General features: G+C 70.6%; 1 non-coding gene and 12 pseudogenes across 1 annotated transcript; 2 read left to right on the top strand and 11 right to left on the bottom strand.

Moving 5' to 3' along the window:
- LOC148757765 (5S ribosomal RNA) lies at window positions 1–119 on the top strand. Its single transcript, XR_016021827.1, has one exon. It is a non-coding gene; the product is annotated as a 5S ribosomal RNA (ribosomal RNA).
- Window positions 120–971: 852 nt separating this feature from the next.
- Window positions 972–1090, top strand: LOC141568709 (5S ribosomal RNA; annotated as a pseudogene).
- A 2540-nt stretch (window positions 1091–3630) lies between these two features.
- On the bottom strand, window positions 3631–3750 carry LOC148757764 (5S ribosomal RNA; annotated as a pseudogene).
- A 2321-nt stretch (window positions 3751–6071) lies between these two features.
- LOC148757763 (5S ribosomal RNA) lies at window positions 6072–6191 on the bottom strand (annotated as a pseudogene).
- Window positions 6192–7997: 1806 nt separating this feature from the next.
- Window positions 7998–8117, bottom strand: LOC148757762 (5S ribosomal RNA; annotated as a pseudogene).
- A 2320-nt stretch (window positions 8118–10437) lies between these two features.
- Window positions 10438–10557, bottom strand: LOC148757761 (5S ribosomal RNA; annotated as a pseudogene).
- A 1807-nt stretch (window positions 10558–12364) lies between these two features.
- Window positions 12365–12484, bottom strand: LOC148757760 (5S ribosomal RNA; annotated as a pseudogene).
- A 2320-nt stretch (window positions 12485–14804) lies between these two features.
- Window positions 14805–14924, bottom strand: LOC148757759 (5S ribosomal RNA; annotated as a pseudogene).
- A 1806-nt stretch (window positions 14925–16730) lies between these two features.
- LOC148757758 (5S ribosomal RNA) lies at window positions 16731–16850 on the bottom strand (annotated as a pseudogene).
- A 2320-nt stretch (window positions 16851–19170) lies between these two features.
- On the bottom strand, window positions 19171–19290 carry LOC148757757 (5S ribosomal RNA; annotated as a pseudogene).
- Window positions 19291–21095: 1805 nt separating this feature from the next.
- Window positions 21096–21215, bottom strand: LOC148757756 (5S ribosomal RNA; annotated as a pseudogene).
- A 2320-nt stretch (window positions 21216–23535) lies between these two features.
- On the bottom strand, window positions 23536–23655 carry LOC148757755 (5S ribosomal RNA; annotated as a pseudogene).
- A 1811-nt stretch (window positions 23656–25466) lies between these two features.
- Window positions 25467–25586, bottom strand: LOC148757754 (5S ribosomal RNA; annotated as a pseudogene).
- Window positions 25587–26825: the final 1239 nt, after the last annotated feature.

Below are 26825 nucleotides of genomic sequence, written 5' to 3'. Positions count from 1 at the left end.
GTCTACGGCCATACCACCCTGAAGGCGCCCGATCTCGTCTGATCTCGGAAGCTAAGCAGGGTCGGGCCTGGTTAGTACTTGGATGGGAGACCGCCTGGGAATACCGGGTGCTGTAGGCTTTTTGCTCGCCTCTCCTTTTGCGCCGCCGCCCCGACGTGGCTCCCTCCGAACCCCTGGCGACCCTTCCCCCTCTGCAGGCGCCCAGCCCGCCGAAGGTCCACCTGACCAGCGGCGGGTCCGCCGCCCGGACGTACAACCTGGCAGTCCAGGTCGCACGCTAGTCTTGTCGGCCGGGGCTCCCCCTCATACCCTCTTCTTAGTCCTCTTCGCTCCCGCAGGCCGTCAGGCCGCACCCGTTCGCTGAGCCGCGGTCTCCGTCGCCGCCAGCACCGCGCTGCCCGCTACTGCCGCCAGCGCTGCCCTTGCCCTCGCCCCCGCCCCCGTCGCCGCCGCCTTCACCTCGCTCGCGGCCACCGCCGCCATCGCCGCGCTCCCTCCCGCTCCCCGCCCCACCGCCGCCGCCGCCGCCGCCGCCGCCACCGCCATCACCGCTCTCCCCACCGTCGACGCCAGCTCTGCCCTCGCCGCCGCTGCCGCGGGCTCCTCCCACAACTCCCAAACACAGGGCTGCCTGCTGGCGACCAGCGTTGGGGATGCGTTCGGCGTGGGTCTGGTGGCGGTAGGGAGGCGGGGTGTATTCCGGTCGGGTCCCGGGGAGTCCCAGGATGCCAGAGTTTCACGACTTCTGTCACCATCAGGGTAATGGCAGAGTCCCGTGGAGCCACGGATGGCGCGAAGGGGCCTCGCGCGCCAGATTCGTCCGGAGGAGGCGTGGAGCAGGCGGGAGGTGAGGCGCTGGCGGAGCCGGTCAGCAGGGAGATGCTCGCCAACCGAGCGACCCAGCTGCATGGCGCGCACTCACGAGGCAGGCCGGGAGCAGGCTCTTGGGGCGCCGGGAGCCGGGTCCCAGCGTCTACGGCCATACCACCCTGAACGCGCCCCATCTCCTCTGATCTCGGAAGGTAAGCAGGGTCGGGCCTGGTTAGTACTTGGATGGGAGACCGCCTGGAAATACCGGGTGCTGTAGGCTTTTGCTCGCCTCTCCTTTTGCGCCGCCGCCCCGGCGTGGCTCCCTCCGAACCCCTGGCGCCCCTTGCCCCTCTGGAGCCGCCCAGCCCGCAGAAGGTCCCCCTGGCCAGCGGCGCGTCAGCCGCCCGGCACTACAAGCTCGCAGCCCGGGCCGCCCGCCAGGCCCGTCGTCCCCGGCTCCCCCCCACACCCTCTTCTTAGTCGTCTTCAGTCCCGCAGGCCGTCATCCCGAACCCTTTGCCGAACCGCGGTCGCCCCACCGCCGCCAGCGCTGCCCTCTCCCCCGCCGCCACCGCCAAATCCGCCGCCATTACCGCGCTCCCCACACCCCCCCCAGCGCTGCCCTCACCCCTGCCCGCGCCCTCGCCGCCGCCATCGCTGTACTCCTTCAAACTTCCGCCTCTGCTCTCCCCTCTTCGGCTGCCAGCACCTCCTTCTTCCCCGCTACCGCCGCCACCGCCGGGGCCGCCGCCGGCGTCTCCCCGCGCTCAGCGCAAGCCGACACAGCCCCCAACGCTGCCGCCGCCTCCATCTCCCACCTCGCAACACTCCCGCGCCGCCGCCGCCGCCGCCTCCGCCGCCGCCGCCGCCGCCGCCATCGCTGCTCGCGATCAGCCCCCGCTTCTGACGCCGCCGCCGCCATCACCGCGCTCCCCACCCCCTCCTCCAGAGCTCCCCTCAACCCCGCTCCCACCGCCGCCATTGCCGCACTTCCTCAATCTCCCTCCTCTGCTCTCCCTGCCTCCAGCAACGCCATCACACCCGCCCCCGCCGCCGCCATCGCCATACTCCCTCAAACTCCCGCCTCTGCTCTCCCCCCTCGGCTGCCAGCACCGCGCTCCCCATTCCCGCCTCCAGCACCGCCATCTCTCCCGCCCCCGTCCCCGCCGCCGCCATGGCCATACTCCCACAATCTCCTGCCTATGCTCTCCTGGCCTCCGCAGCCAGCACAGCCCTCACGCCCTCCCCCACCCCCGGCCCCGCCGCCGCCCCCTTCGCCCCCCCCCACCGTGCCCCAGCGCCCACCGTCAGAGCCCCCATTGTCGCCACCGCCATCGCCGCCCTGTCGCCATCCACGCGGTTGCCATCGCCTACCTCGCCACCCTCCCCTGCCTCCGCCGCGGCCCCCGCCGCCCCCGCCGCGCCCTCCGCGACCACCGCGGCCGGCGCCGCCGCCGCCCCCTCCGCCGTCGCGGGGGTCTTCCCACAACTCCCAGGCCAGGGTTGCCTGCTGGTGCAGGCCCCCACCAGCATTGGGGGTGCGGTTGGGGGTAAAACTGGTGGCGGTAGGGGGGCGGGGTGTATGCCGGTCTGGGTCCGGGGAGTCCCAGGATGCCAGAGTTCCACGACTTCTGGCACCAACCGGGAAGCGGCAGTGTCCTACGGAGCCTCGGGTGGCACGAAGGGGCCTCGCTGCTGGCCTGGAGTAGCCTGCCGCCCACGCCAGGGGCATTCATTGGAGGCGGGGTGCCGGACTAGGGGGGGACTAGGTGCTAGCAGAGCCAGCCAGCGGGTCGATGCTTGCCACCGGAGCTCCGCATCTGCATGGCGAGCGTTCACGAGGCGCCGTGTGCAGGCTCTTGGTGCGCGGGGAGCCGTGTCCCAGCGTCTACGGCCATACCACCCTGAACGCGCCCCATCTCCTCTGATCTCAGGGGTTAAGCAGGGAGGGGCCTGGTTAGTACTTGGATGGGAGATCGCCTCGGAATAGCTGTAGGCTTTTGCTCACCTCTCCTTTTGCGCCGCCGCCCTGGCGTGGCTCCCTCCGAACCCCTGCCGCTCCTTGCCCCTCTGCCGCCGCCCAGCCATCCGAAGGTCCCCCTAAGCAGCAGAGGGTTAGCCGCCCGGCACTACAAGCTGGCAACAGGGCCGCACACCAGGCCCGTCGGCCAGGGCTAACCCCCACACCCTCTTCTTAGTCCTCTTCAGTCCCGCAGGCCGTCATCCCGAACCCTTCGCCGAACCGCGGTCGCCCCACCGCCGCCAGCCCTGCCCTCGCCCCCGCCGCCGCCGCCAAATCCGCCGCCATTACCGCGCTCCCCACAACCCCCGCCAGCGCTGCCCTCACACCTGCCGCCGCCCTCGCCTCCTCCATCGCTGTACTCCTTCAAATTCCCGCCTCTGCTCTCCCCTCTTCCGCCGCCAGCACCTCTCTCTTCCCCGCTACCGCCTCCGCCGCCGCCGCCGCCGCCGCCGCCGCCGCCGGCCCCTCCCCGCGCTCAGCGCTCGCCGACACAGTCCCCAACTCTCCGGCCGGCTCCATCGCCCACCTCGCAACCCTCCCGCGCCTGGTTCAGGCGAAGGTTTCGGGATGACGGCCTGCGGGACTGAAGAGGACTAAGAAGATGGTGTGGGGGTTAGCCCTGGCCGACGGGCCTGGTGTGCGACCGGGGATGCGAGCTTGTAGTGCCGGGCGACTGACCCTCCTCTGGCCAGAGGGACCTTCGGCTGGCTGGGCGGCTGCAGAGGGGCAAGGGGCGCCAGGGGTTCGGAGGGAGCCATGCGGGGGGGGGGAGGGAGGCGGCGGCGAAAAGGAGAGGCGAGCAAAAGCCTACAGGTATTCCCAGGCGGTCTCCCATCCAAGTACTAACCAGGCCCGACCCTGCTTAGCTTCCGAGATCAGAGGAGATCTGGCGCGTTCACGGTGGTATGGCCTTAGGCGCTGGGACCCGGCTCCCGGCACTGCAAGAGCCTGCTCCCGACCTGCCTGCTGAGCGCGCGCCATGCTGCTGGGCCGCTGGGGTGGCGAGCATGTCTGCCTGAGCGCCGCCCTCCCGCTCTCCGCCTCCTCCGGACGCCGCTGATGTGGGCGACGGGCTACTCCTGGCCCGCAGCGAGGCCCCTTCGCGCCCCCCAGTGGCTCCACGGGCCTCTGTCACTTCCCTGACTGTGACATATGTCTGGGCGCCCTGGCGTCCTGGGATTCCCCAGGCCCCGAACGGCTTTTACCACGCCCCCCCTACCCCAACCCCTCTCATCCCCCCCCCCCAGCCCCACAATCGCACACCCCCCTTGCTGCTGTGCTGTCCCCACCTCTCAGGGCCACCGAGGGGGTCGCAGGGTCCTCTCAGGCCCCTCCACCCTAGGGACGTGCAACCCAGGCCATGGCCCTGGCCGGCTCCACCCACTGGCCCAAAGCCAGGGAGAGCCACCCGCCACCAGGGGGCAGCACCTCCAGCCTGCCGCCACCCTTCGTCACACAGCCTTCTGTCTGGGCCCTCGCCCCTCGTCAGCGACCGGACCGGCGGCCCGCCCGATCTCCGGTCGCTTCACTGGCTACGCGTCACCTCTCCTGACCCAGGGAGGTGAGAGAGAGGATGAGAGAAGGCCAGAGACGGAGCAAGAGAGAAGCGGAGAGAGACAGACGGGGACTGTGGGGACAGACTCGCAGAGAGCAGTTTCCAGGCTCTGGGCCTCGCGCGGAGGGGTGCTGCGTGGGGGCTCCATGGTCATCAGCTGTGACCGCTTGGCCATCAGCTGTTGCCAGTTGGCCATTGGCCACCGGAGGGGCTGCGGAGGAATGCAAATTGCAGAGGGGCGCGGAATGCAGTTGGCCGGCTTGGTGGGTCGGTAGGTTGTGGGGTCTGTTGGTTGGCTGAGAATCGGCCGGCCGGCAGGTAGGGGATCGGGCGGCTCCGGCTTTGCCGTGTCTCCAAGCCAGCCGCCCGTGAGACATGGTGCTATGAGCCCCCTATCCTTGGCTCTGTTGGTGTTCCTTCTTGGCCTCGCCAACTCCTGCGTCTTTGTGCGGGCAGAGGGACTAGAGTCCCCGCAGGACAGGGACAGACAGACAGAACGGGAGGAGGAGTAAGAGGGAGCGAGATGGAAATATACACGTATATACACGTACATGTATGTATCTAGACATACAGAGAGACATGGCCAGAGACAGAGAGCGAGGGGGCTGGCACGCGCGGAGAGAGCTCCTGAGCCAGAGCCAGAGCCCAACTGGCATGTCACGGAGCCAGACAGACATGGGGTGGGGGAGGGTGGGAGGGACGCACAGGCGGGCACACGGACTGGGACAGACGCACTGAGGCTGTGTTGAAGTGGCAGCTTCTCCAACGGAGTGCGGTCGTGCCCGGGGCTGGGCTCCGCTAAGGAGGCATTGCCCTGGCGTTGGCAGTCACCATTGCAGCCCCCGGGGCGGGCCGCCAGGGTCTCCGGAGGGCCAGTGGGCTCTGAGCCCCGCCCAGGGACCTGCCCGAGGGAGGAGAGTGGCAGCCCCCAGGCACCCTTGTTGTGAGGGTTGTGTGCCTGCGTGCCTGCTCTTCCCTTGTGGTGGTCTTCCCTGGAGTCGTTGGCGCGTTGTGCGTTGGGGTGCTGCTCCCGCCGTCCCCTGGTTTGTCCCGACTCTTTGTGCCCTGTGTGTCGGGGACACCGTGGCTGGCGGGAAGGGAGGGCTCCTGGCTCTTGTGGGAGACGGGAGGGGACGCGCGGGGGTGTGGGGCGAGGTGCCTGCCAGCGGAGACAGAAGACTCCGGTGGGGCGGGGCGGGTGGGCGTCCCGTTTGCCCGAGGACACGCCGATCCTGTGTGTCGGGTCCCAGGGGCAGGGGCAGGGAAGGGCGTCCCCTGGGCTCGGGCCGAGGTGCAAAGGACCGGCACGTCCTGGGATGGAGAGAGCCTGATGGATGCCTCCGCCGGCAGGCAGCCCTGGGCTTGGGCGTTGGGGGTTGCGGCAGCGGCAGTGTCGGGGAGCGAGAGGGAGCCCTGCGACGGCGGGGAGGCGGCGGCGAGCGAGACGCGGCTAACTGCGGCAGGCTGACGGCCTGCCTCGGCCAAGAGCACTAAGAAGAGGGAGTGGGGGGGAGCCCTGGCCGACGGTCCTGGTGTGCGACCGGGGATGCGAGCTTGTAGTGCCGGGCGGCTGACCCTCCTCTGGCCAGGGGGACCTTCGGCTGGCCGGGCGGCTGCAGAGAGGCAAGGGGCGGCAGGGGTTCGGAGGGAGCCACGCCGGGGCGGCGGCGCCAAAGGAGAGGCGAGCAAAAGCCTACAGGTATTCCCAGGCGGTCTCCCATCCAAGTACTAACCAGGCCCCTCCCTGCTTAACTCCCCAGATCAGAGGAGATGGGGCGCGTTCAGGGTGGTATGGCCGTAGACGCTGGGACACGGCTCCCCGCGCCCCAAGAGCCTGCACCCGGCCTGCCTCGTGAACGCGCGCCATGCAGATGCTCAGCTCCGGTGGCGAGCATCGACACGCTGGCCGGCTCTGCCAGCACCGCGTCCCCGCTCAGTCCGGCTCCCCGCCTCCTCCGAATGCCCCTGGCGTGGGCGGCGGGCTACTCCTGGCCGGCAGCGAGGCCCCTTCGCGCCACCCGAGGCTCCGTGGGACACTGCCGCTTCCCTGAGGGTGCCAGAAGTCGTGGAACTCTGGCATCCTGGGACTCCCCGGACCCAGACCGGCATACACACCGCCCCCCTACCGCCACCAGGTTTACCCCCAACCGCACCCCCAAGGCTGGTGGGGGCTTGCACCAGCAGGCAACCCTGGGCCTGGGAGTTGTGGGAGGACCCCCGCGGGGGCGGAGCGGGCGGCGGCGGCGGCAGCGGCGGCGGGGGCGGGGGTGGGGGAGAGGGCAGCACTTGCGGCGGGAATGGGGAGCGCGGTGCTGTCGGCCGAGGGGGGTAGAGCAGAGCAGGGAGTTTGACGGAGTACGGCGATGGCGGCGGCGGGGGCGGGTGCTGGGGTGAGGGGAACGCTGGCGGAGGGCGTGGGGAGCGCTGTGATGGCGGCGGCGGCGGCGGCGGCGGCGGCGGCAGAAGCGGGGGCTGATCGCGAGCAGCGATGGCGGCCGCGGCGGGGGCGGCGGGGTCCGCGGAGGAGGCAGGGGTGGGTGGCGAGGTAGGCGATGGCAACCGCGTGGATGGCGACAGGTCGGCGATGGCGGTGGCGACAATGGGGGCTCTGACGGTGGGCGCTGGGGCACGGGGTTCGATGGCGGCGGCGGCGGGGGCGGGCGGGGGGGGGGGAGGGCGTGAGGGCGGTGCTGACGGCGGAAGCCGGGAGAGCAGAGGCGGGAGATTGAGGGAGTATGGCGATGGCGGGGACGGTTGCGGGGGAGATGGCGGTGCTGGAGGCGGGGATGGGGAGCGCGGTGCTGGCGGCCGAGGGGGGGAGAGCCGAGGAGGGAGTTTGAGGGAGTACGTCGAAGGCGGCGTCGGGGGCGGGGGCGGGTGTGATGGCGGTGCTGGAGGCAGGGAGAGCAGAGGAGGGAGATTGAGGGAGTGAGGCAATGGCGGCGGCGGGAGCGGGGGTGAGGGGAGCGCTGGCGGAGGGGGTGGGGAGCGCGGTGGTGGCGGCGGCGGCAGAAGCGTGGGCTGATCGCGAGCAGCGATGGCGGCGGAGGCGGCAGCGGCGGCGCGGGAGGGTTGCGAGGTCGGCGATGGAGGCGGCGGCAGCGTTGGGGGCTGTGTCGGCGAGCGCTGAGCGCGGGGAGGCGATGGCGCGGGCGGCGGCGGTAGAGGGGAAGAGGGAGGTGCTGGCGGCCGAAGAGGGGAGAGCAGAGGCGGGAGTTTGAAGGAGTACAGCGATGGCGGCGGCGAGGGCGGGGGCAGGGGTGAGGGCAGCGCCGGCGGGGGGTGTGGGGAGCGCGGTGATGGCTGCGGATTTGGCGGTGGCGGCGGGGGCGAGGGCAGCGCTGGCGGCGGTGGGGCGACCGCGGGTCGGCGAAGGGTTCGGGATGACGGCCTGCGGGACTGAAGAGGACTAAGAAGAGGGTGTGGGGGTTAGCCCTGGCCGACGGGCCTGGTGTGCGACCGGGGATGCGAGCTTGTAGTGCCGGGCGGCTGACCCTCCTCTGGCCAGGGGGACCTTCGGCTGGCTGGGCGGCTGCAGAGGGGCAAGGGGAGGCAGGGGTTCGGAGGGAGCCATGCGGGGGGGGGGGGGGGGCGGCGAAAAGGAGAGGCGAGCAAAAGCCTACAGGTATTCCCAGGCGGTCTCCCATCCAAGTACTAACCAGGCCCGACCCTGCTTAGCTTCCGAGATCAGAGGAGATCTGGCGCGTTCACGGTGGTATGGCCTTAGGCGCTGGGACCCGGCTCCCGGCACTGCAAGAGCCTGCTCCCGACCTGCCTGCTGAGCGCGCGCCATGCTGCTGGGCCGCTCGGGTGGCGAGCATGTCTGCCTGAGCGCCGCCCGCCCGCTCTCCGCCTCCTCCGGACGCCGCTGATGTGGGCGACGGGCTACTCCTGGCCCGCAGCGAGGCCCCTTCGCGCCCCCCAGTGGCTCCACGGGCCTCTGTCACTTCCCTGACTGTGACATATGTCTGGGCGCCCTGGCGTCCTGGGATTCCCCAGGCCCCGAACGGCTTTTACCACGCCCCCCCTACCCCAACCCCTCTCATCCCCCCCCCCAGCCCCACAACCGCACACCCCCCTTGCTGCTGTGCTGTCCCCACCTCTCAGGGCCACCGAGGGGGTCGCAGGGTCCTCTCAGGCCCCTCCACCCTAGCGACGTGCAACCCAGGCCATGGCCCTGGCCGGCTCCACCCACTGGCCCAAAGCCAGGGAGAGCCACCCGCCACCAGGGGGCAGCACCTCCAGCCTGCCGCCACCCTTCGTCACACAGCCTTCTGTCTGGGCCCTCGCCCCTCGTCAGCGACCGGACCGGCGGCCCGCCCGATCTCCGGTCGCTTCACTGGCTACGCGTCACCTCTCCTGACCCAGGGAGGTGAGAGAGAGGATGAGAGAAGGCCAGAGACGGAGCAAGAGAGAAGCGGAGAGAGACAGACGGGGACTGTGGGGACAGACTCGCAGAGAGCAGTTTCCAGGCTCTGGGCCTCGCGCGGAGGGGTGCTGCGTGGGGGCTCCATGGTCATCAGCTGTGACCGCTTGGCCATCAGCTGTTGCCAGTTGGCCATTGGCCACCGGAGGGGCTGCGGAGGAATGCAAATTGCAGAGGGGCGCGGAATGCAGTTGGCCGGCTTGGTGGGTCGGTAGGTTGGGGGGTCTGTTGGTTGGCTGAGAATCGGCCGGCCGGCAGGTAGGGGATCGGGCGGCTCCGGCTTTGCCGTGTCTCCAAGCCAGCCGCCCGTGAGACATGGTGCTATGAGCCCCCTATCCTTGGCTCTGTTGGTGTTCCTTCTTGGCCTCGCCAACTCCTGCGTCTTTGTGCGGGCAGAGGGACTAGAGTCCCCGCAGGACAGGGACAGACAGACAGAACGGGAGGAGGAGTAAGAGGGAGCGAGATGGAAATATACACGTATATACACGTACATGTATGTATCTAGACATACAGAGAGACATGGCCAGAGACAGAGAGCGAGGGGGCTGGCACGCGCGGAGAGAGCTCCTGAGCCAGAGCCAGAGCCCAACTGGCATGTCACGGAGCCAGACAGACATGGGGTGGGGGAGGGTGGGAGGGACGCACAGGCGGGCACACGGACTGGGACAGACGCACTGAGGCTGTGTTGAAGTGGCAGCTTCTCCAACGGAGTGCGGTCGTGCCCGGGGCTGGGCTCCGCTAAGGAGGCATTGCCCTGGCGTTGGCAGTCACCATTGCAGCCCCCGGGGCGGGCCGCCAGGGTCTCCGGAGGGCCAGTGGGCTCTGAGCCCCGCCCAGGGACCTGCCCGAGGGAGGAGAGTGGCAGCCCCCAGGCACCCTTGTTGTGAGGGTTGTGTGCCTGCGTGCCTGCTCTTCCCTTGTGGTGGTCTTCCCTGGAGTCGTTGGCGCGTTGTGCGTTGGGGTGCTGCTCCCGCCGTCCCCTGGTTTGTCCCGACTCTTTGTGCCCTGTGTGTCGGGGACACCGTGGCTGGCGGGAAGGGAGGGCTCCTGGCTCTTGTGGGAGACGGGAGGGGACGCGCGGGGGTGTGGGGCGAGGTGCCTGCCAGCGGAGACAGAAGACTCCGGTGGGGCGGGGCGGGTGGGCGTCCCGTTTGCCCGAGGACACGCCGATCCTGTGTGTCGGGTCCCAGGGGCAGGGGCAGGGAAGGGCGTCCCCTGGGCTCGGGCCGAGGTGCAAAGGACCGGCACGTCCTGGGATGGAGAGAGCCTGATGGATGCCTCCGCCGGCAGGCAGCCCTGGGCTTGGGCGTTGGGGGTTGCGGCAGCGGCAGTGTCGGGGAGCGAGAGGGAGCCCTGCGACGGCGGGGAGGCGGCGGCGAGCGAGACGCGGCTAACTGCGGCAGGCTGACGGCCTGCCTCGGCCAAGAGCACTAAGAAGAGGGAGTGGGGGGGAGCCCTGGCCGACGGTCCTGGTGTGCGACCGGGGATGCGAGCTTGTAGTGCCGGGCGGCTGACCCTCCTCTGGCCAGGGGGACCTTCGGCTGGCCGGGCGGCTGCAGAGAGGCAAGGGGCGGCAGGGGTTCGGAGGGAGCCACGCCGGGGCGGCGGCGCCAAAGGAGAGGCGAGCAAAAGCCTACAGGTATTCCCAGGCGGTCTCCCATCCAAGTACTAACCAGGCCCCTCCCTGCTTAACTCCCCAGATCAGAGGAGATGGGGCGCGTTCAGGGTGGTATGGCCGTAGACGCTGGGACACGGCTCCCCGCGCCCCAAGAGCCTGCACCCGGCCTGCCTCGTGAACGCGCGCCATGCAGATGCTCAGCTCCGGTGGCGAGCATCGACACGCTGGCCGGCTCTGCCAGCACCGCGTCCCCGCTCAGTCCGGCTCCCCGCCTCCTCCGAATGCCCCTGGCGTGGGCGGCGGGCTACTCCTGGCCGGCAGCGAGGCCCCTTCGCGCCACCCGAGGCTCCGTGGGACACTGCCGCTTCCCTGAGGGTGCCAGAAGTCGTGGAACTCTGGCATCCTGGGACTCCCCGGACCCAGACCGGCATACACACCGCCCCCCTACCGCCACCAGGTTTACCCCCAACCGCACCCCCAAGGCTGGTGGGGGCTTGCACCAGCAGGCAACCCTGGGCCTGGGAGTTGTGGGAGGACCCCCGCGGGGGCGGAGCGGGCGGCGGCGGCGGCAGCGGCGGCGGGGGCGGGGGTGGGGGAGAGGGCAGCACTTGCGGCGGGAATGGGGAGCGCGGTGCTGTCGGCCGAGGGGGGTAGAGCAGAGCAGGGAGTTTGACGGAGTACGGCGATGGCGGCGGCGGGGGCGGGTGCTGGGGTGAGGGGAACGCTGGCGGAGGGCGTGGGGAGCGCTGTGATGGCGGCGGCGGCGGCGGCGGCGGCGGCGGCAGAAGCGGGGGCTGATCGCGAGCAGCGATGGCGGCCGCGGCGGGGGCGGCGGGGTCCGCGGAGGAGGCAGGGGTGGGTGGCGAGGTAGGCGATGGCAACCGCGTGGATGGCGACAGGTCGGCGATGGCGGTGGCGACAATGGGGGCTCTGACGGTGGGCGCTGGGGCACGGGGTTCGATGGCGGCGGCGGCGGGGGCGGGCGGGGGGGGGGAGGGCGTGAGGGCGGTGCTGACGGCGGAAGCCGGGAGAGCAGAGGCGGGAGATTGAGGGAGTATGGCGATGGCGGGGACGGTTGCGGGGGAGATGGCGGTGCTGGAGGCGGGGATGGGGAGCGCGGTGCTGGCGGCCGAGGGGGGGAGAGCCGAGGAGGGAGTTTGAGGGAGTACGTCGAAGGCGGCGTCGGGGGCGGGGGCGGGTGTGATGGCGGTGCTGGAGGCAGGGAGAGCAGAGGAGGGAGATTGAGGGAGTGAGGCAATGGCGGCGGCGGGAGCGGGGGTGAGGGGAGCGCTGGCGGAGGGGGTGGGGAGCGCGGTGGTGGCGGCGGCGGCAGAAGCGTGGGCTGATCGCGAGCAGCGATGGCGGCGGAGGCGGCAGCGGCGGCGCGGGAGGGTTGCGAGGTCGGCGATGGAGGCGGCGGCAGCGTTGGGGGCTGTGTCGGCGAGCGCTGAGCGCGGGGAGGCGATGGCGCGGGCGGCGGCGGTAGAGGGGAAGAGGGAGGTGCTGGCGGCCGAAGAGGGGAGAGCAGAGGCGGGAGTTTGAAGGAGTACAGCGATGGCGGCGGCGAGGGCGGGGGCAGGGGTGAGGGCAGCGCCGGCGGGGGGTGTGGGGAGCGCGGTGATGGCTGCGGATTTGGCGGTGGCGGCGGGGGCGAGGGCAGCGCTGGCGGCGGTGGGGCGACCGCGGGTCGGCGAAGGGTTCGGGATGACGGCCTGCGGGACTGAAGAGGACTAAGAAGAGGGTGTGGGGGTTAGCCCTGGCCGACGGGCCTGGTGTGCGACCGGGGATGCGAGCTTGTAGTGCCGGGCGGCTGACCCTCCTCTGGCCAGGGGGACCTTCGGCTGGCTGGGCGGCTGCAGAGGGGCAAGGGGCGGCAGGGGTTCGGAGGGAGCCATGCGGGGGGGGGGGGGGGGGGCGGCGAAAAGGAGAGGCGAGCAAAAGCCTACAGGTATTCCCAGGCGGTCTCCCATCCAAGTACTAACCAGGCCCGACCCTGCTTAGCTTCCGAGATCAGAGGAGATCTGGCGCGTTCACGGTGGTATGGCCTTAGGCGCTGGGACCCGGCTCCCGGCACTGCAAGAGCCTGCTCCCGACCTGCCTGCTGAGCGCGCGCCATGCTGCTGGGCCGCTCGGGTGGCGAGCATGTCTGCCTGAGCGCCGCCCGCCCGCTCTCCGCCTCCTCCGGACGCCGCTGATGTGGGCGACGGGCTACTCCTGGCCCGCAGCGAGGCCCCTTCGCGCCCCCCAGTGGCTCCACGGGCCTCTGTCACTTCCCTGACTGTGACATATGTCTGGGCGCCCTGGCGTCCTGGGATTCCCCAGGCCCCGAACGGCTTTTACCACGCCCCCCCTACCCCAACCCCTCTCATCCCCCCCCCCAGCCCCACAACCGCACACCCCCCTTGCTGCTGTGCTGTCCCCACCTCTCAGGGCCACCGAGGGGGTCGCAGGGTCCTCTCAGGCCCCTCCACCCTAGGGACGTGCAACCCAGGCCATGGCCCTGGCCGGCTCCACCCACTGGCCCAAAGCCAGGGAGAGCCACCCGCCACCAGGGGGCAGCACCTCCAGCCTGCCGCCACCCTTCGTCACACAGCCTTCTGTCTGGGCCCTCGCCCCTCGTCAGCGACCGGACCGGCGGCCCGCCCGATCTCCGGTCGCTTCACTGGCTACGCGTCACCTCTCCTGACCCAGGGAGGTGAGAGAGAGGATGAGAGAAGGCCAGAGACGGAGCAAGAGAGAAGCGGAGAGAGACAGACGGGGACTGTGGGGACAGACTCGCAGAGAGCAGTTTCCAGGCTCTGGGCCTCGCGCGGAGGGGTGCTGCGTGGGGGCTCCATGGTCATCAGCTGTGACCGCTTGGCCATCAGCTGTTGCCAGTTGGCCATTGGCCACCGGAGGGGCTGCGGAGGAATGCAAATTGCAGAGGGGCGCGGAATGCAGTTGGCCGGCTTGGTGGGTCGGTAGGTTGTGGGGTCTGTTGGTTGGCTGAGAATCGGCCGGCCGGCAGGTAGGGGATCGGGCGGCTCCGGCTTTGCCGTGTCTCCAAGCCAGCCGCCCGTGAGACATGGTGCTATGAGCCCCCTATCCTTGGCTCTGTTGGTGTTCCTTCTTGGCCTCGCCAACTCCTGCGTCTTTGTGCGGGCAGAGGGACTAGAGTCCCCGCAGGACAGGGACAGACAGACAGAACGGGAGGAGGAGTAAGAGGGAGCGAGATGGAAATATACACGTATATACACGTACATGTATGTATCTAGACATACAGAGAGACATGGCCAGAGACAGAGAGCGAGGGGGCTGGCACGCGCGGAGAGAGCTCCTGAGCCAGAGCCAGAGCCCAACTGGCATGTCACGGAGCCAGACAGACATGGGGTGGGGGAGGGTGGGAGGGACGCACAGGCGGGCACACGGACTGGGACAGACGCACTGAGGCTGTGTTGAAGTGGCAGCTTCTCCAACGGAGTGCGGTCGTGCCCGGGGCTGGGCTCCGCTAAGGAGGCATTGCCCTGGCGTTGGCAGTCACCATTGCAGCCCCCGGGGCGGGCCGCCAGGGTCTCCGGAGGGCCAGTGGGCTCTGAGCCCCGCCCAGGGACCTGCCCGAGGGAGGAGAGTGGCAGCCCCCAGGCACCCTTGTTGTGAGGGTTGTGTGCCTGCGTGCCTGCTCTTCCCTTGTGGTGGTCTTCCCTGGAGTCGTTGGCGCGTTGTGCGTTGGGGTGCTGCTCCCGCCGTCCCCTGGTTTGTCCCGACTCTTTGTGCCCTGTGTGTCGGGGACACCGTGGCTGGCGGGAAGGGAGGGCTCCTGGCTCTTGTGGGAGACGGGAGGGGACGCGCGGGGGTGTGGGGCGAGGTGCCTGCCAGCGGAGACAGAAGACTCCGGTGGGGCGGGGCGGGTGGGCGTCCCGTTTGCCCGAGGACACGCCGATCCTGTGTGTCGGGTCCCAGGGGCAGGGGCAGGGAAGGGCGTCCCCTGGGCTCGGGCCGAGGTGCAAAGGACCGGCACGTCCTGGGATGGAGAGAGCCTGATGGATGCCTCCGCCGGCAGGCAGCCCTGGGCTTGGGCGTTGGGGGTTGCGGCAGCGGCAGTGTCGGGGAGCGAGAGGGAGCCCTGCGACGGCGGGGAGGCGGCGGCGAGCGAGACGCGGCTAACTGCGGCAGGCTGACGGCCTGCCTCGGCCAAGAGCACTAAGAAGAGGGAGTGGGGGGGAGCCCTGGCCGACGGTCCTGGTGTGCGACCGGGGATGCGAGCTTGTAGTGCCGGGCGGCTGACCCTCCTCTGGCCAGGGGGACCTTCGGCTGGCCGGGCGGCTGCAGAGAGGCAAGGGGCGGCAGGGGTTCGGAGGGAGCCACGCCGGGGCGGCGGCGCCAAAGGAGAGGCGAGCAAAAGCCTACAGGTATTCCCAGGCGGTCTCCCATCCAAGTACTAACCAGGCCCCTCCCTGCTTAACTCCCCAGATCAGAGGAGATGGGGCGCGTTCAGGGTGGTATGGCCGTAGACGCTGGGACACGGCTCCCCGCGCCCCAAGAGCCTGCACCCGGCCTGCCTCGTGAACGCGCGCCATGCAGATGCTCAGCTCCGGTGGCGAGCATCGACACGCTGGCCGGCTCTGCCAGCACCGCGTCCCCGCTCAGTCCGGCTCCCCGCCTCCTCCGAATGCCCCTGGCGTGGGCGGCGGGCTACTCCTGGCCGGCAGCGAGGCCCCTTCGCGCCACCCGAGGCTCCGTGGGACACTGCCGCTTCCCTGAGGGTGCCAGAAGTCGTGGAACTCTGGCATCCTGGGACTCCCCGGACCCAGACCGGCATACACACCGCCCCCCTACCGCCACCAGGTTTACCCCCAACCGCACCCCCAAGGCTGGTGGGGGCTTGCACCAGCAGGCAACCCTGGGCCTGGGAGTTGTGGGAGGACCCCCGCGGGGGCGGAGCGGGCGGCGGCGGCGGCAGCGGCGGCGGGGGCGGGGGTGGGGGAGAGGGCAGCACTTGCGGCGGGAATGGGGAGCGCGGTGCTGTCGGCCGAGGGGGGTAGAGCAGAGCAGGGAGTTTGACGGAGTACGGCGATGGCGGCGGCGGGGGCGGGTGCTGGGGTGAGGGGAACGCTGGCGGAGGGCGTGGGGAGCGCTGTGATGGCGGCGGCGGCGGCGGCGGCGGCGGCGGCAGAAGCGGGGGCTGATCGCGAGCAGCGATGGCGGCCGCGGCGGGGGCGGCGGGGTCCGCGGAGGAGGCAGGGGTGGGTGGCGAGGTAGGCGATGGCAACCGCGTGGATGGCGACAGGTCGGCGATGGCGGTGGCGACAATGGGGGCTCTGACGGTGGGCGCTGGGGCACGGGGTTCGATGGCGGCGGCGGCGGGGGCGGGCGGGGGGGGGGGAGGGCGTGAGGGCGGTGCTGACGGCGGAAGCCGGGAGAGCAGAGGCGGGAGATTGAGGGAGTATGGCGATGGCGGGGACGGTTGCGGGGGAGATGGCGGTGCTGGAGGCGGGGATGGGGAGCGCGGTGCTGGCGGCCGAGGGGGGGAGAGCCGAGGAGGGAGTTTGAGGGAGTACGTCGAAGGCGGCGTCGGGGGCGGGGGCGGGTGTGATGGCGGTGCTGGAGGCAGGGAGAGCAGAGGAGGGAGATTGAGGGAGTGAGGCAATGGCGGCGGCGGGAGCGGGGGTGAGGGGAGCGCTGGCGGAGGGGGTGGGGAGCGCGGTGGTGGCGGCGGCGGCAGAAGCGTGGGCTGATCGCGAGCAGCGATGGCGGCGGAGGCGGCAGCGGCGGCGCGGGAGGGTTGCGAGGTCGGCGATGGAGGCGGCGGCAGCGTTGGGGGCTGTGTCGGCGAGCGCTGAGCGCGGGGAGGCGATGGCGCGGGCGGCGGCGGTAGAGGGGAAGAGGGAGGTGCTGGCGGCCGAAGAGGGGAGAGCAGAGGCGGGAGTTTGAAGGAGTACAGCGATGGCGGCGGCGAGGGCGGGGGCAGGGGTGAGGGCAGCGCCGGCGGGGGGTGTGGGGAGCGCGGTGATGGCTGCGGATTTGGCGGTGGCGGCGGGGGCGAGGGCAGCGCTGGCGGCGGTGGGGCGACCGCGGGTCGGCGAAGGGTTCGGGATGACGGCCTGCGGGACTGAAGAGGACTAAGAAGAGGGTGTGGGGGTTAGCCCTGGCCGACGGGCCTGGTGTGCGACCGGGGATGCGAGCTTGTAGTGCCGGGCGGCTGACCCTCCTCTGGCCAGGGGGACCTTCGGCTGGCTGGGCGGCTGCAGAGGGGCAAGGGGAGGCAGGGGTTCGGAGGGAGCCATGCGGGGGGGGGGGGGGGGCGGCGAAAAGGAGAGGCGAGCAAAAGCCTACAGGTATTCCCAGGCGGTCTCCCATCCAAGTACTAACCAGGCCCGACCCTGCTTAGCTTCCGAGATCAGAGGAGATCTGGCGCGTTCACGGTGGTATGGCCTTAGGCGCTGGGACCCGGCTCCCGGCACTGCAAGAGCCTGCTCCCGACCTGCCTGCTGAGCGCGCGCCATGCTGCTGGGCCGCTCGGGTGGCGAGCATGTCTGCCTGAGCGCCGCCCGCCCGCTCTCCGCCTCCTCCGGACGCCGCTGATGTGGGCGACGGGCTACTCCTGGCCCGCAGCGAGGCCCCTTCGCGCCCCCCAGTGGCTCCACGGGCCTCTGTCACTTCCCTGACTGTGACATATGTCTGGGCGCCCTGGCGTCCTGGGATTCCCCAGGCCCCGAACGGCTTTTACCACGCCCCCCCTACCCCAACCCCTCTCATCCCCCCCCCCAGCCCCACAACCGCACACCCCCCTTGCTGCTGTGCTGTCCCCACCTCTCAGGGCCACCGAGGGGGTCGCAGGGTCCTCTCAGGCCCCTCCACCCTAGCGACGTGCAACCCAGGCCATGGCCCTGGCCGGCTCCACCCACTGGCCCAAAGCCAGGGAGAGCCACCCGCCACCAGGGGGCAGCACCTCCAGCCTGCCGCCACCCTTCGTCACACAGCCTTCTGTCTGGGCCCTCGCCCCTCGTCAGCGACCGGACCGGCGGCCCGCCCGATCTCCGGTCGCTTCACTGGCTACGCGTCACCTCTCCTGACCCAGGGAGGTGAGAGAGAGGATGAGAGAAGGCCAGAGACGGAGCAAGAGAGAAGCGGAGAGAGACAGACGGGGACTGTGGGGACAGACTCGCAGAGAGCAGTTTCCAGGCTCTGGGCCTCGCGCGGAGGGGTGCTGCGTGGGGGCTCCATGGTCATCAGCTGTGACCGCTTGGCCATCAGCTGTTGCCAGTTGGCCATTGGCCACCGGAGGGGCTGCGGAGGAATGCAAATTGCAGAGGGGCGCGGAATGCAGTTGGCCGGCTTGGTGGGTCGGTAGGTTGGGGGGTCTGTTGGTTGGCTGAGAATCGGCCGGCCGGCAGGTAGGGGATCGGGCGGCTCCGGCTTTGCCGTGTCTCCAAGCCAGCCGCCCGTGAGACATGGTGCTATGAGCCCCCTATCCTTGGCTCTGTTGGTGTTCCTTCTTGGCCTCGCCAACTCCTGCGTCTTTGTGCGGGCAGAGGGACTAGAGTCCCCGCAGGACAGGGACAGACAGACAGAACGGGAGGAGGAGTAAGAGGGAGCGAGATGGAAATATACACGTATATACACGTACATGTATGTATCTAGACATACAGAGAGACATGGCCAGAGACAGAGAGCGAGGGGGCTGGCACGCGCGGAGAGAGCTCCTGAGCCAGAGCCAGAGCCCAACTGGCATGTCACGGAGCCAGACAGACATGGGGTGGGGGAGGGTGGGAGGGACGCACAGGCGGGCACACGGACTGGGACAGACGCACTGAGGCTGTGTTGAAGTGGCAGCTTCTCCAACGGAGTGCGGTCGTGCCCGGGGCTGGGCTCCGCTAAGGAGGCATTGCCCTGGCGTTGGCAGTCACCATTGCAGCCCCCGGGGCGGGCCGCCAGGGTCTCCGGAGGGCCAGTGGGCTCTGAGCCCCGCCCAGGGACCTGCCCGAGGGAGGAGAGTGGCAGCCCCCAGGCACCCTTGTTGTGAGGGTTGTGTGCCTGCGTGCCTGCTCTTCCCTTGTGGTGGTCTTCCCTGGAGTCGATGGCGCGTTGTGCGTTGGGGTGCTGCTCCCGCCGTCCCCTGGTTTGTCCCGACTCTTTGTGCCCTGTGTGTCGGGGACACCGTGGCTGGCGGGAAGGGAGGGCTCCTGGCTCTTGTGGGAGACGGGAGGGGACGCGCGGGGGTGTGGGGCGAGGTGCCTGCCAGCGGAGACAGAAGACTCCGGTGGGGCGGGGCGGGTGGGCGTCCCGTTTGCCCGAGGACACGCCGATCCTGTGTGTCGGGTCCCAGGGGCAGGGGCAGGGAAGGGCGTCCCCTGGGCTCGGGCCGAGGTGCAAAGGACCGGCACGTCCTGGGATGGAGAGAGCCTGATGGATGCCTCCGCCGGCAGGCAGCCCTGGGCTTGGGCGTTGGGGGTTGCGGCAGCGGCAGTGTCGGGGAGCGAGAGGGAGCCCTGCGACGGCGGGGAGGCGGCGGCGAGCGAGACGCGGCTAACTGCGGCAGGCTGACGGCCTGCCTCGGCCAAGAGCACTAAGAAGAGGGAGTGGGGGGGAGCCCTGGCCGACGGTCCTGGTGTGCGACCGGGGATGCGAGCTTGTAGTGCCGGGCGGCTGACCCTCCTCTGGCCAGGGGGACCTTCGGCTGGCCGGGCGGCTGCAGAGAGGCAAGGGGCGGCAGGGGTTCGGAGGGAGCCACGCCGGGGCGGCGGCGCCAAAGGAGAGGCGAGCAAAAGCCTACAGGTATTCCCAGGCGGTCTCCCATCCAAGTACTAACCAGGCCCCTCCCTGCTTAACTCCCCAGATCAGAGGAGATGGGGCGCGTTCAGGGTGGTATGGCCGTAGACGCTGGGACACGGCTCCCCGCGCCCCAAGAGCCTGCACCCGGCCTGCCTCGTGAACGCGCGCCATGCAGATGCTCAGCTCCGGTGGCGAGCATCGACACGCTGGCCGGCTCTGCCAGCACCGCGTCCCCGCTCAGTCCGGCTCCCCGCCTCCTCCGAATGCCCCTGGCGTGGGCGGCGGGCTACTCCTGGCCGGCAGCGAGGCCCCTTCGCGCCACCCGAGGCTCCGTGGGACACTGCCGCTTCCCTGAGGGTGCCAGAAGTCGTGGAACTCTGGCATCCTGGGACTCCCCGGACCCAGACCGGCATACACACCGCCCCCCTACCGCCACCAGGTTTACCCCCAACCGCACCCCCAAGGCTGGTGGGGGCTTGCACCAGCAGGCAACCCTGGGCCTGGGAGTTGTGGGAGGACCCCCGCGGGGGCGGAGCGGGCGGCGGCGGCGGCAGCGGCGGCGGGGGCGGGGGTGGGGGAGAGGGCAGCACTTGCGGCGGGAATGGGGAGCGCGGTGCTGTCGGCCGAGGGGGGTAGAGCAGAGCAGGGAGTTTGACGGAGTACGGCGATGGCGGCGGCGGGGGCGGGTGCTGGGGTGAGGGGAACGCTGGCGGAGGGCGTGGGGAGCGCTGTGATGGCGGCGGCGGCGGCGGCGGCGGCGGCGGCAGAAGCGGGGGCTGATCGCGAGCAGCGATGGCGGCCGCGGCGGGGGCGGCGGGGTCCGCGGAGGAGGCAGGGGTGGGTGGCGAGGTAGGCGATGGCAACCGCGTGGATGGCGACAGGTCGGCGATGGCGGTGGCGACAATGGGGGCTCTGACGGTGGGCGCTGGGGCACGGGGTTCGATGGCGGCGGCGGCGGGGGCGGGCGGGGGGGGGGGAGGGCGTGAGGGCGGTGCTGACGGCGGAAGCCGGGAGAGCAGAGGCGGGAGATTGAGGGAGTATGGCGATGGCGGGGACGGTTGCGGGGGAGATGGCGGTGCTGGAGGCGGGGATGGGGAGCGCGGTGCTGGCGGCCGAGGGGGGGAGAGCCGAGGAGGGAGTTTGAGGGAGTACGTCGAAGGCGGCGTCGGGGGCGGGGGCGGGTGTGATGGCGGTGCTGGAGGCAGGGAGAGCAGAGGAGGGAGATTGAGGGAGTGAGGCAATGGCGGCGGCGGGAGCGGGGGTGAGGGGAGCGCTGGCGGAGGGGGTGGGGAGCGCGGTGGTGGCGGCGGCGGCAGAAGCGTGGGCTGATCGCGAGCAGCGATGGCGGCGGAGGCGGCAGCGGCGGCGCGGGAGGGTTGCGAGGTCGGCGATGGAGGCGGCGGCAGCGTTGGGGGCTGTGTCGGCGAGCGCTGAGCGCGGGGAGGCGATGGCGCGGGCGGCGGCGGTAGAGGGGAAGAGGGAGGTGCTGGCGGCCGAAGAGGGGAGAGCAGAGGCGGGAGTTTGAAGGAGTACAGCGATGGCGGCGGCGAGGGCGGGGGCAGGGGTGAGGGCAGCGCCGGCGGGGGGTGTGGGGAGCGCGGTGATGGCTGCGGATTTGGCGGTGGCGGCGGGGGCGAGGGCAGCGCTGGCGGCGGTGGGGCGACCGCGGGTCGGCGAAGGGTTCGGGATGACGGCCTGCGGGACTGAAGAGGACTAAGAAGAGGGTGTGGGGGTTAGCCCTGGCCGACGGGCCTGGTGTGCGACCGGGGATGCGAGCTTGTAGTGCCGGGCGGCTGACCCTCCTCTGGCCAGGGGGACCTTCGGCTGGCTGGGCGGCTGCAGAGGGGCAAGGGGCGGCAGGGGTTCGGAGGGAGCCATGCGGGGGGGGGGGGGGGCGGCGAAAAGGAGAGGCGAGCAAAAGCCTACAGGTATTCCCAGGCGGTCTCCCATCCAAGTACTAACCAGGCCCGACCCTGCTTAGCTTCCGAGATCAGAGGAGATCTGGCGCGTTCACGGTGGTATGGCCTTAGGCGCTGGGACCCGGCTCCCGGCACTGCAAGAGCCTGCTCCCGACCTGCCTGCTGAGCGCGCGCCATGCTGCTGGGCCGCTCGGGTGGCGAGCATGTCTGCCTGAGCGCCGCCCGCCCGCTCTCCGCCTCCTCCGGACGCCGCTGATGTGGGCGACGGGCTACTCCTGGCCCGCAGCGAGGCCCCTTCGCGCCCCCCAGTGGCTCCACGGGCCTCTGTCACTTCCCTGACTGTGACATATGTCTGGGCGCCCTGGCGTCCTGGGATTCCCCAGGCCCCGAACGGCTTTTACCACGCCCCCCCTACCCCAACCCCTCTCATCCCCCCCCCCAGCCCCACAACCGCACACCCCCCTTGCTGCTGTGCTGTCCCCACCTCTCAGGGCCACCGAGGGGGTCGCAGGGTCCTCTCAGGCCCCTCCACCCTAGGGACGTGCAACCCAGGCCATGGCCCTGGCCGGCTCCACCCACTGGCCCAAAGCCAGGGAGAGCCACCCGCCACCAGGGGGCAGCACCTCCAGCCTGCCGCCACCCTTCGTCACACAGCCTTCTGTCTGGGCCCTCGCCCCTCGTCAGCGACCGGACCGGCGGCCCGCCCGATCTCCGGTCGCTTCACTGGCTACGCGTCACCTCTCCTGACCCAGGGAGGTGAGAGAGAGGATGAGAGAAGGCCAGAGACGGAGCAAGAGAGAAGCGGAGAGAGACAGACGGGGACTGTGGGGACAGACTCGCAGAGAGCAGTTTCCAGGCTCTGGGCCTCGCGCGGAGGGGTGCTGCGTGGGGGCTCCATGGTCATCAGCTGTGACCGCTTGGCCATCAGCTGTTGCCAGTTGGCCATTGGCCACCGGAGGGGCTGCGGAGGAATGCAAATTGCAGAGGGGCGCGGAATGCAGTTGGCCGGCTTGGTGGGTCGGTAGGTTGTGGGGTCTGTTGGTTGGCTGAGAATCGGCCGGCCGGCAGGTAGGGGATCGGGCGGCTCCGGCTTTGCCGTGTCTCCAAGCCAGCCGCCCGTGAGACATGGTGCTATGAGCCCCCTATCCTTGGCTCTGTTGGTGTTCCTTCTTGGCCTCGCCAACTCCTGCGTCTTTGTGCGGGCAGAGGGACTAGAGTCCCCGCAGGACAGGGACAGACAGACAGAACGGGAGGAGGAGTAAGAGGGAGCGAGATGGAAATATACACGTATATACACGTACATGTATGTATCTAGACATACAGAGAGACATGGCCAGAGACAGAGAGCGAGGGGGCTGGCACGCGCGGAGAGAGCTCCTGAGCCAGAGCCAGAGCCCAACTGGCATGTCACGGAGCCAGACAGACATGGGGTGGGGGAGGGTGGGAGGGACGCACAGGCGGGCACACGGACTGGGACAGACGCACTGAGGCTGTGTTGAAGTGGCAGCTTCTCCAACGGAGTGCGGTCGTGCCCGGGGCTGGGCTCCGCTAAGGAGGCATTGCCCTGGCGTTGGCAGTCACCATTGCAGCCCCCGGGGCGGGCCGCCAGGGTCTCCGGAGGGCCAGTGGGCTCTGAGCCCCGCCCAGGGACCTGCCCGAGGGAGGAGAGTGGCAGCCCCCAGGCACCCTTGTTGTGAGGGTTGTGTGCCTGCGTGCCTGCTCTTCCCTTGTGGTGGTCTTCCCTGGAGTCGATGGCGCGTTGTGCGTTGGGGTGCTGCTCCCGCCGTCCCCTGGTTTGTCCCGACTCTTTGTGCCCTGTGTGTCGGGGACACCGTGGCTGGCGGGAAGGGAGGGCTCCTGGCTCTTGTGGGAGACGGGAGGGGACGCGCGGGGGTGTGGGGCGAGGTGCCTGCCAGCGGAGACAGAAGACTCCGGTGGGGCGGGGCGGGTGGGCGTCCCGTTTGCCCGAGGACACGCCGATCCTGTGTGTCGGGTCCCAGGGGCAGGGGCAGGGAAGGGCGTCCCCTGGGCTCGGGCCGAGGTGCAAAGGACCGGCACGTCCTGGGATGGAGAGAGCCTGATGGATGCCTCCGCCGGCAGGCAGCCCTGGGCTTGGGCGTTGGGGGTTGCGGCAGCGGCAGTGTCGGGGAGCGAGAGGGAGCCCTGCGACGGCGGGGAGGCGGCGGCGAGCGAGACGCGGCTAACTGCGGCAGGCTGACGGCCTGCCTCGGCCAAGAGCACTAAGAAGAGGGAGTGGGGGGGAGCCCTGGCCGACGGTCCTGGTGTGCGACCGGGGATGCGAGCTTGTAGTGCCGGGCGGCTGACCCTCCTCTGGCCAGGGGGACCTTCGGCTGGCCGGGCGGCTGCAGAGAGGCAAGGGGCGGCAGGGGTTCGGAGGGAGCCACGCCGGGGCGGCGGCGCCAAAGGAGAGGCGAGCAAAAGCCTACAGGTATTCCCAGGCGGTCTCCCATCCAAGTACTAACCAGGCCCCTCCCTGCTTAACTCCCCAGATCAGAGGAGATGGGGCGCGTTCAGGGTGGTATGGCCGTAGACGCTGGGACACGGCTCCCCGCGCCCCAAGAGCCTGCACCCGGCCTGCCTCGTGAACGCGCGCCATGCAGATGCTCAGCTCCGGTGGCGAGCATCGACACGCTGGCCGGCTCTGCCAGCACCGCGTCCCCGCTCAGTCCGGCTCCCCGCCTCCTCCGAATGCCCCTGGCGTGGGCGGCGGGCTACTCCTGGCCGGCAGCCAGGCCCCTTCGCGCCACCCGAGGCTCCGTGGGACACTGCCGCTTCCCTGAGGGTGCCAGAAGTCGTGGAACTCTGGCGTCCTGGGACTCCCCGGACCCAGACCGGCATACACACCGCCCCCCTACCGCCACCAGGTTTACCCCCAACCGCACCCCCAAGGCTGGTGGGGGCTTGCACCAGCAGGCAACCCTGGGCCTGGGAGTTGTGGGAGGAACCCCGCGGCGGCGGAGCAGGCGGCGGCGGCGGCGGCGGCGGCGGCGGGGGCGGGGGTGGGGGAGAGGGCAGCACTTGCGGCGGGAATGGGGAGCGCGGTGCTGGCGGCCGAGGGGGGTAGAGCAGAGCAGGGAGTTTGACGGAGTACGGCGATGGCGGCGGCGGGGGCGGGTGCTGGGGTGAGGGGAACGCTGGCGGAGGGCGTGGGGAGCGCGGTGATGGCGGCGGCGGCGGCGGCGGCGGCGGCAGAAGCGGGGGCTGATCGCGAGCAGCGATGGCGGCCGCGGCGGGGGCGGCGGGGTCCGCGGAGGAGGCAGGGGTGGGTGGCGAGGTAGGCGATGGCAACCGCGTGGATGGCGACAGGTCGGCGATGGCGGTGGCGACAATGGGGGCTCTGACGGTGGGCGCTGGGGCACGGGGTTCGATGGCGGCGGCGGCGGGGGCGGGCGGGGGGGGGGGGAGGGCGTGAGGGCGGTGCTGACGGCGGAAGCCGGGAGAGCAGAGGCGGGAGATTGAGGGAGTATGGCGATGGCGGGGACGGTTGCGGGGGAGATGGCGGTGCTGGAGGCGGGGATGGGGAGCGCGGTGCTGGCGGCCGAGGGGGGGAGAGCCGAGGAGGGAGTTTGAGGGAGTACGTCGAAGGCGGCGTCGGGGGCGGGGGCGGGTGTGATGGCGGTGCTGGAGGCAGGGAGAGCAGAGGAGGGAGATTGAGGGAGTGAGGCAATGGCGGCGGCGGGAGCGGGGGTGAGGGGAGCGCTGGCGGAGGGGGTGGGGAGCGCGGTGGTGGCGGCGGCGGCAGAAGCGTGGGCTGATCGCGAGCAGCGATGGCGGCGGAGGCGGCAGCGGCGGCGCGGGAGGGTTGCGAGGTCGGCGATGGAGGCGGCGGCAGCGTTGGGGGCTGTGTCGGCGAGCGCTGAGCGCGGGGAGGCGATGGCGCGGGCGGCGGCGGTAGAGGGGAAGAGGGAGGTGCTGGCGGCCGAAGAGGGGAGAGCAGAGGCGGGAGTTTGAAGGAGTACAGCGATGGCGGCGGCGAGGGCGGGGGCAGGGGTGAGGGCAGCGCCGGCGGGGGGTGTGGGGAGCGCGGTGATGGCTGCGGATTTGGCGGTGGCGGCGGGGGCGAGGGCAGCGCTGGCGGCGGTGGGGCGACCGCGGGTCGGCGAAGGGTTCGGGATGACGGCCTGCGGGACTGAAGAGGACTAAGAAGAGGGTGTGGGGGTTAGCCCTGGCCGACGGGCCTGGTGTGCGACCGGGGATGCGAGCTTGTAGTGCCGGGCGGCTGACCCTCCTCTGGCCAGGGGGACCTTCGGCTGGCTGGGCGGCTGCAGAGGGGCAAGGGGAGGCAGGGGTTCGGAGGGAGCCATGCGGGGGGGGGGGGGGGGGCGGCGGCGAAAAGGAGAGGCGAGCAAAAGCCTACAGGTATTCCCAGGCGGTCTCCCATCCAAGTACTAACCAGGCCCGACCCTGCTTAGCTTCCGAGATCAGAGGAGATCTGGCGCGTTCACGGTGGTATGGCCTTAGGCGCTGGGACCCGGCTCCCGGCACTGCAAGAGCCTGCTCCCGACCTGCCTGCTGAGCGCGCGCCATGCTGCTGGGCCGCTCGGGTGGCGAGCATGTCTGCCTGAGCGCCGCCCGCCCGCTCTCCGCCTCCTCCGGACGCCGCTGATGTGGGCGACGGGCTACTCCTGGCCCGCAGCGAGGCCCCTTCGCGCCCCCCAGTGGCTCCACGGGCCTCTGTCACTTCCCTGACTGTGACATATGTCTGGGCGCCCTGGCGTCCTGGGATTCCCCAGGCCCCGAACGGCTTTTACCACGCCCCCCCTACCCCAACCCCTCTCATCCCCCCCCCCAGCCCCACAACCGCACACCCCCCTTGCTGCTGTGCTGTCCCCACCTCTCAGGGCCACCGAGGGGGTCGCAGGGTCCTCTCAGGCCCCTCCACCCTAGGGACGTGCAACCCAGGCCATGGCCCTGGCCGGCTCCACCCACTGGCCCAAAGCCAGGGAGAGCCACCCGCCACCAGGGGGCAGCACCTCCAGCCTGCCGCCACCCTTCGTCACACAGCCTTCTGTCTGGGCCCTCGCCCCTCGTCAGCGACCGGACCGGCGGCCCGCCCGATCTCCGGTCGCTTCACTGGCTACGCGTCACCTCTCCTGACCCAGGGAGGTGAGAGAGAGGATGAGAGAAGGCCAGAGACGGAGCAAGAGAGAAGCGGAGAGAGACAGACGGGGACTGTGGGGACAGACTCGCAGAGAGCAGTTTCCAGGCTCTGGGCCTCGCGCGGAGGGGTGCTGCGTGGGGGCTCCATGGTCATCAGCTGTGACCGCTTGGCCATCAGCTGTTGCCAGTTGGCCATTGGCCACCGGAGGGGCTGCGGAGGAATGCAAATTGCAGAGGGGCGCGGAATGCAGTTGGCCGGCTTGGTGGGTCGGTAGGTTGTGGGGTCTGTTGGTTGGCTGAGAATCGGCCGGCCGGCAGGTAGGGGATCGGGCGGCTCCGGCTTTGCCGTGTCTCCAAGCCAGCCGCCCGTGAGACATGGTGCTATGAGCCCCCTATCCTTGGCTCTGTTGGTGTTCCTTCTTGGCCTCGCCAACTCCTGCGTCTTTGTGCGGGCAGAGGGACTAGAGTCCCCGCAGGACAGGGACAGACAGACAGAACGGGAGGAGGAGTAAGAGGGAGCGAGATGGAAATATACACGTATATACACGTACATGTATGTATCTAGACATACAGAGAGACATGGCCAGAGACAGAGAGCGAGG

Source organism: Rhinolophus sinicus, chromosome 7 (genome assembly GCF_057876585.1).
Source record: "Rhinolophus sinicus isolate RSI-liver-muscle chromosome 7, RSI-T2T, whole genome shotgun sequence".
Taxonomy (NCBI): domain Eukaryota; kingdom Metazoa; phylum Chordata; class Mammalia; order Chiroptera; family Rhinolophidae; genus Rhinolophus; species Rhinolophus sinicus.
This window is presented reverse-complemented; position numbering and strand designations above follow the sequence as displayed.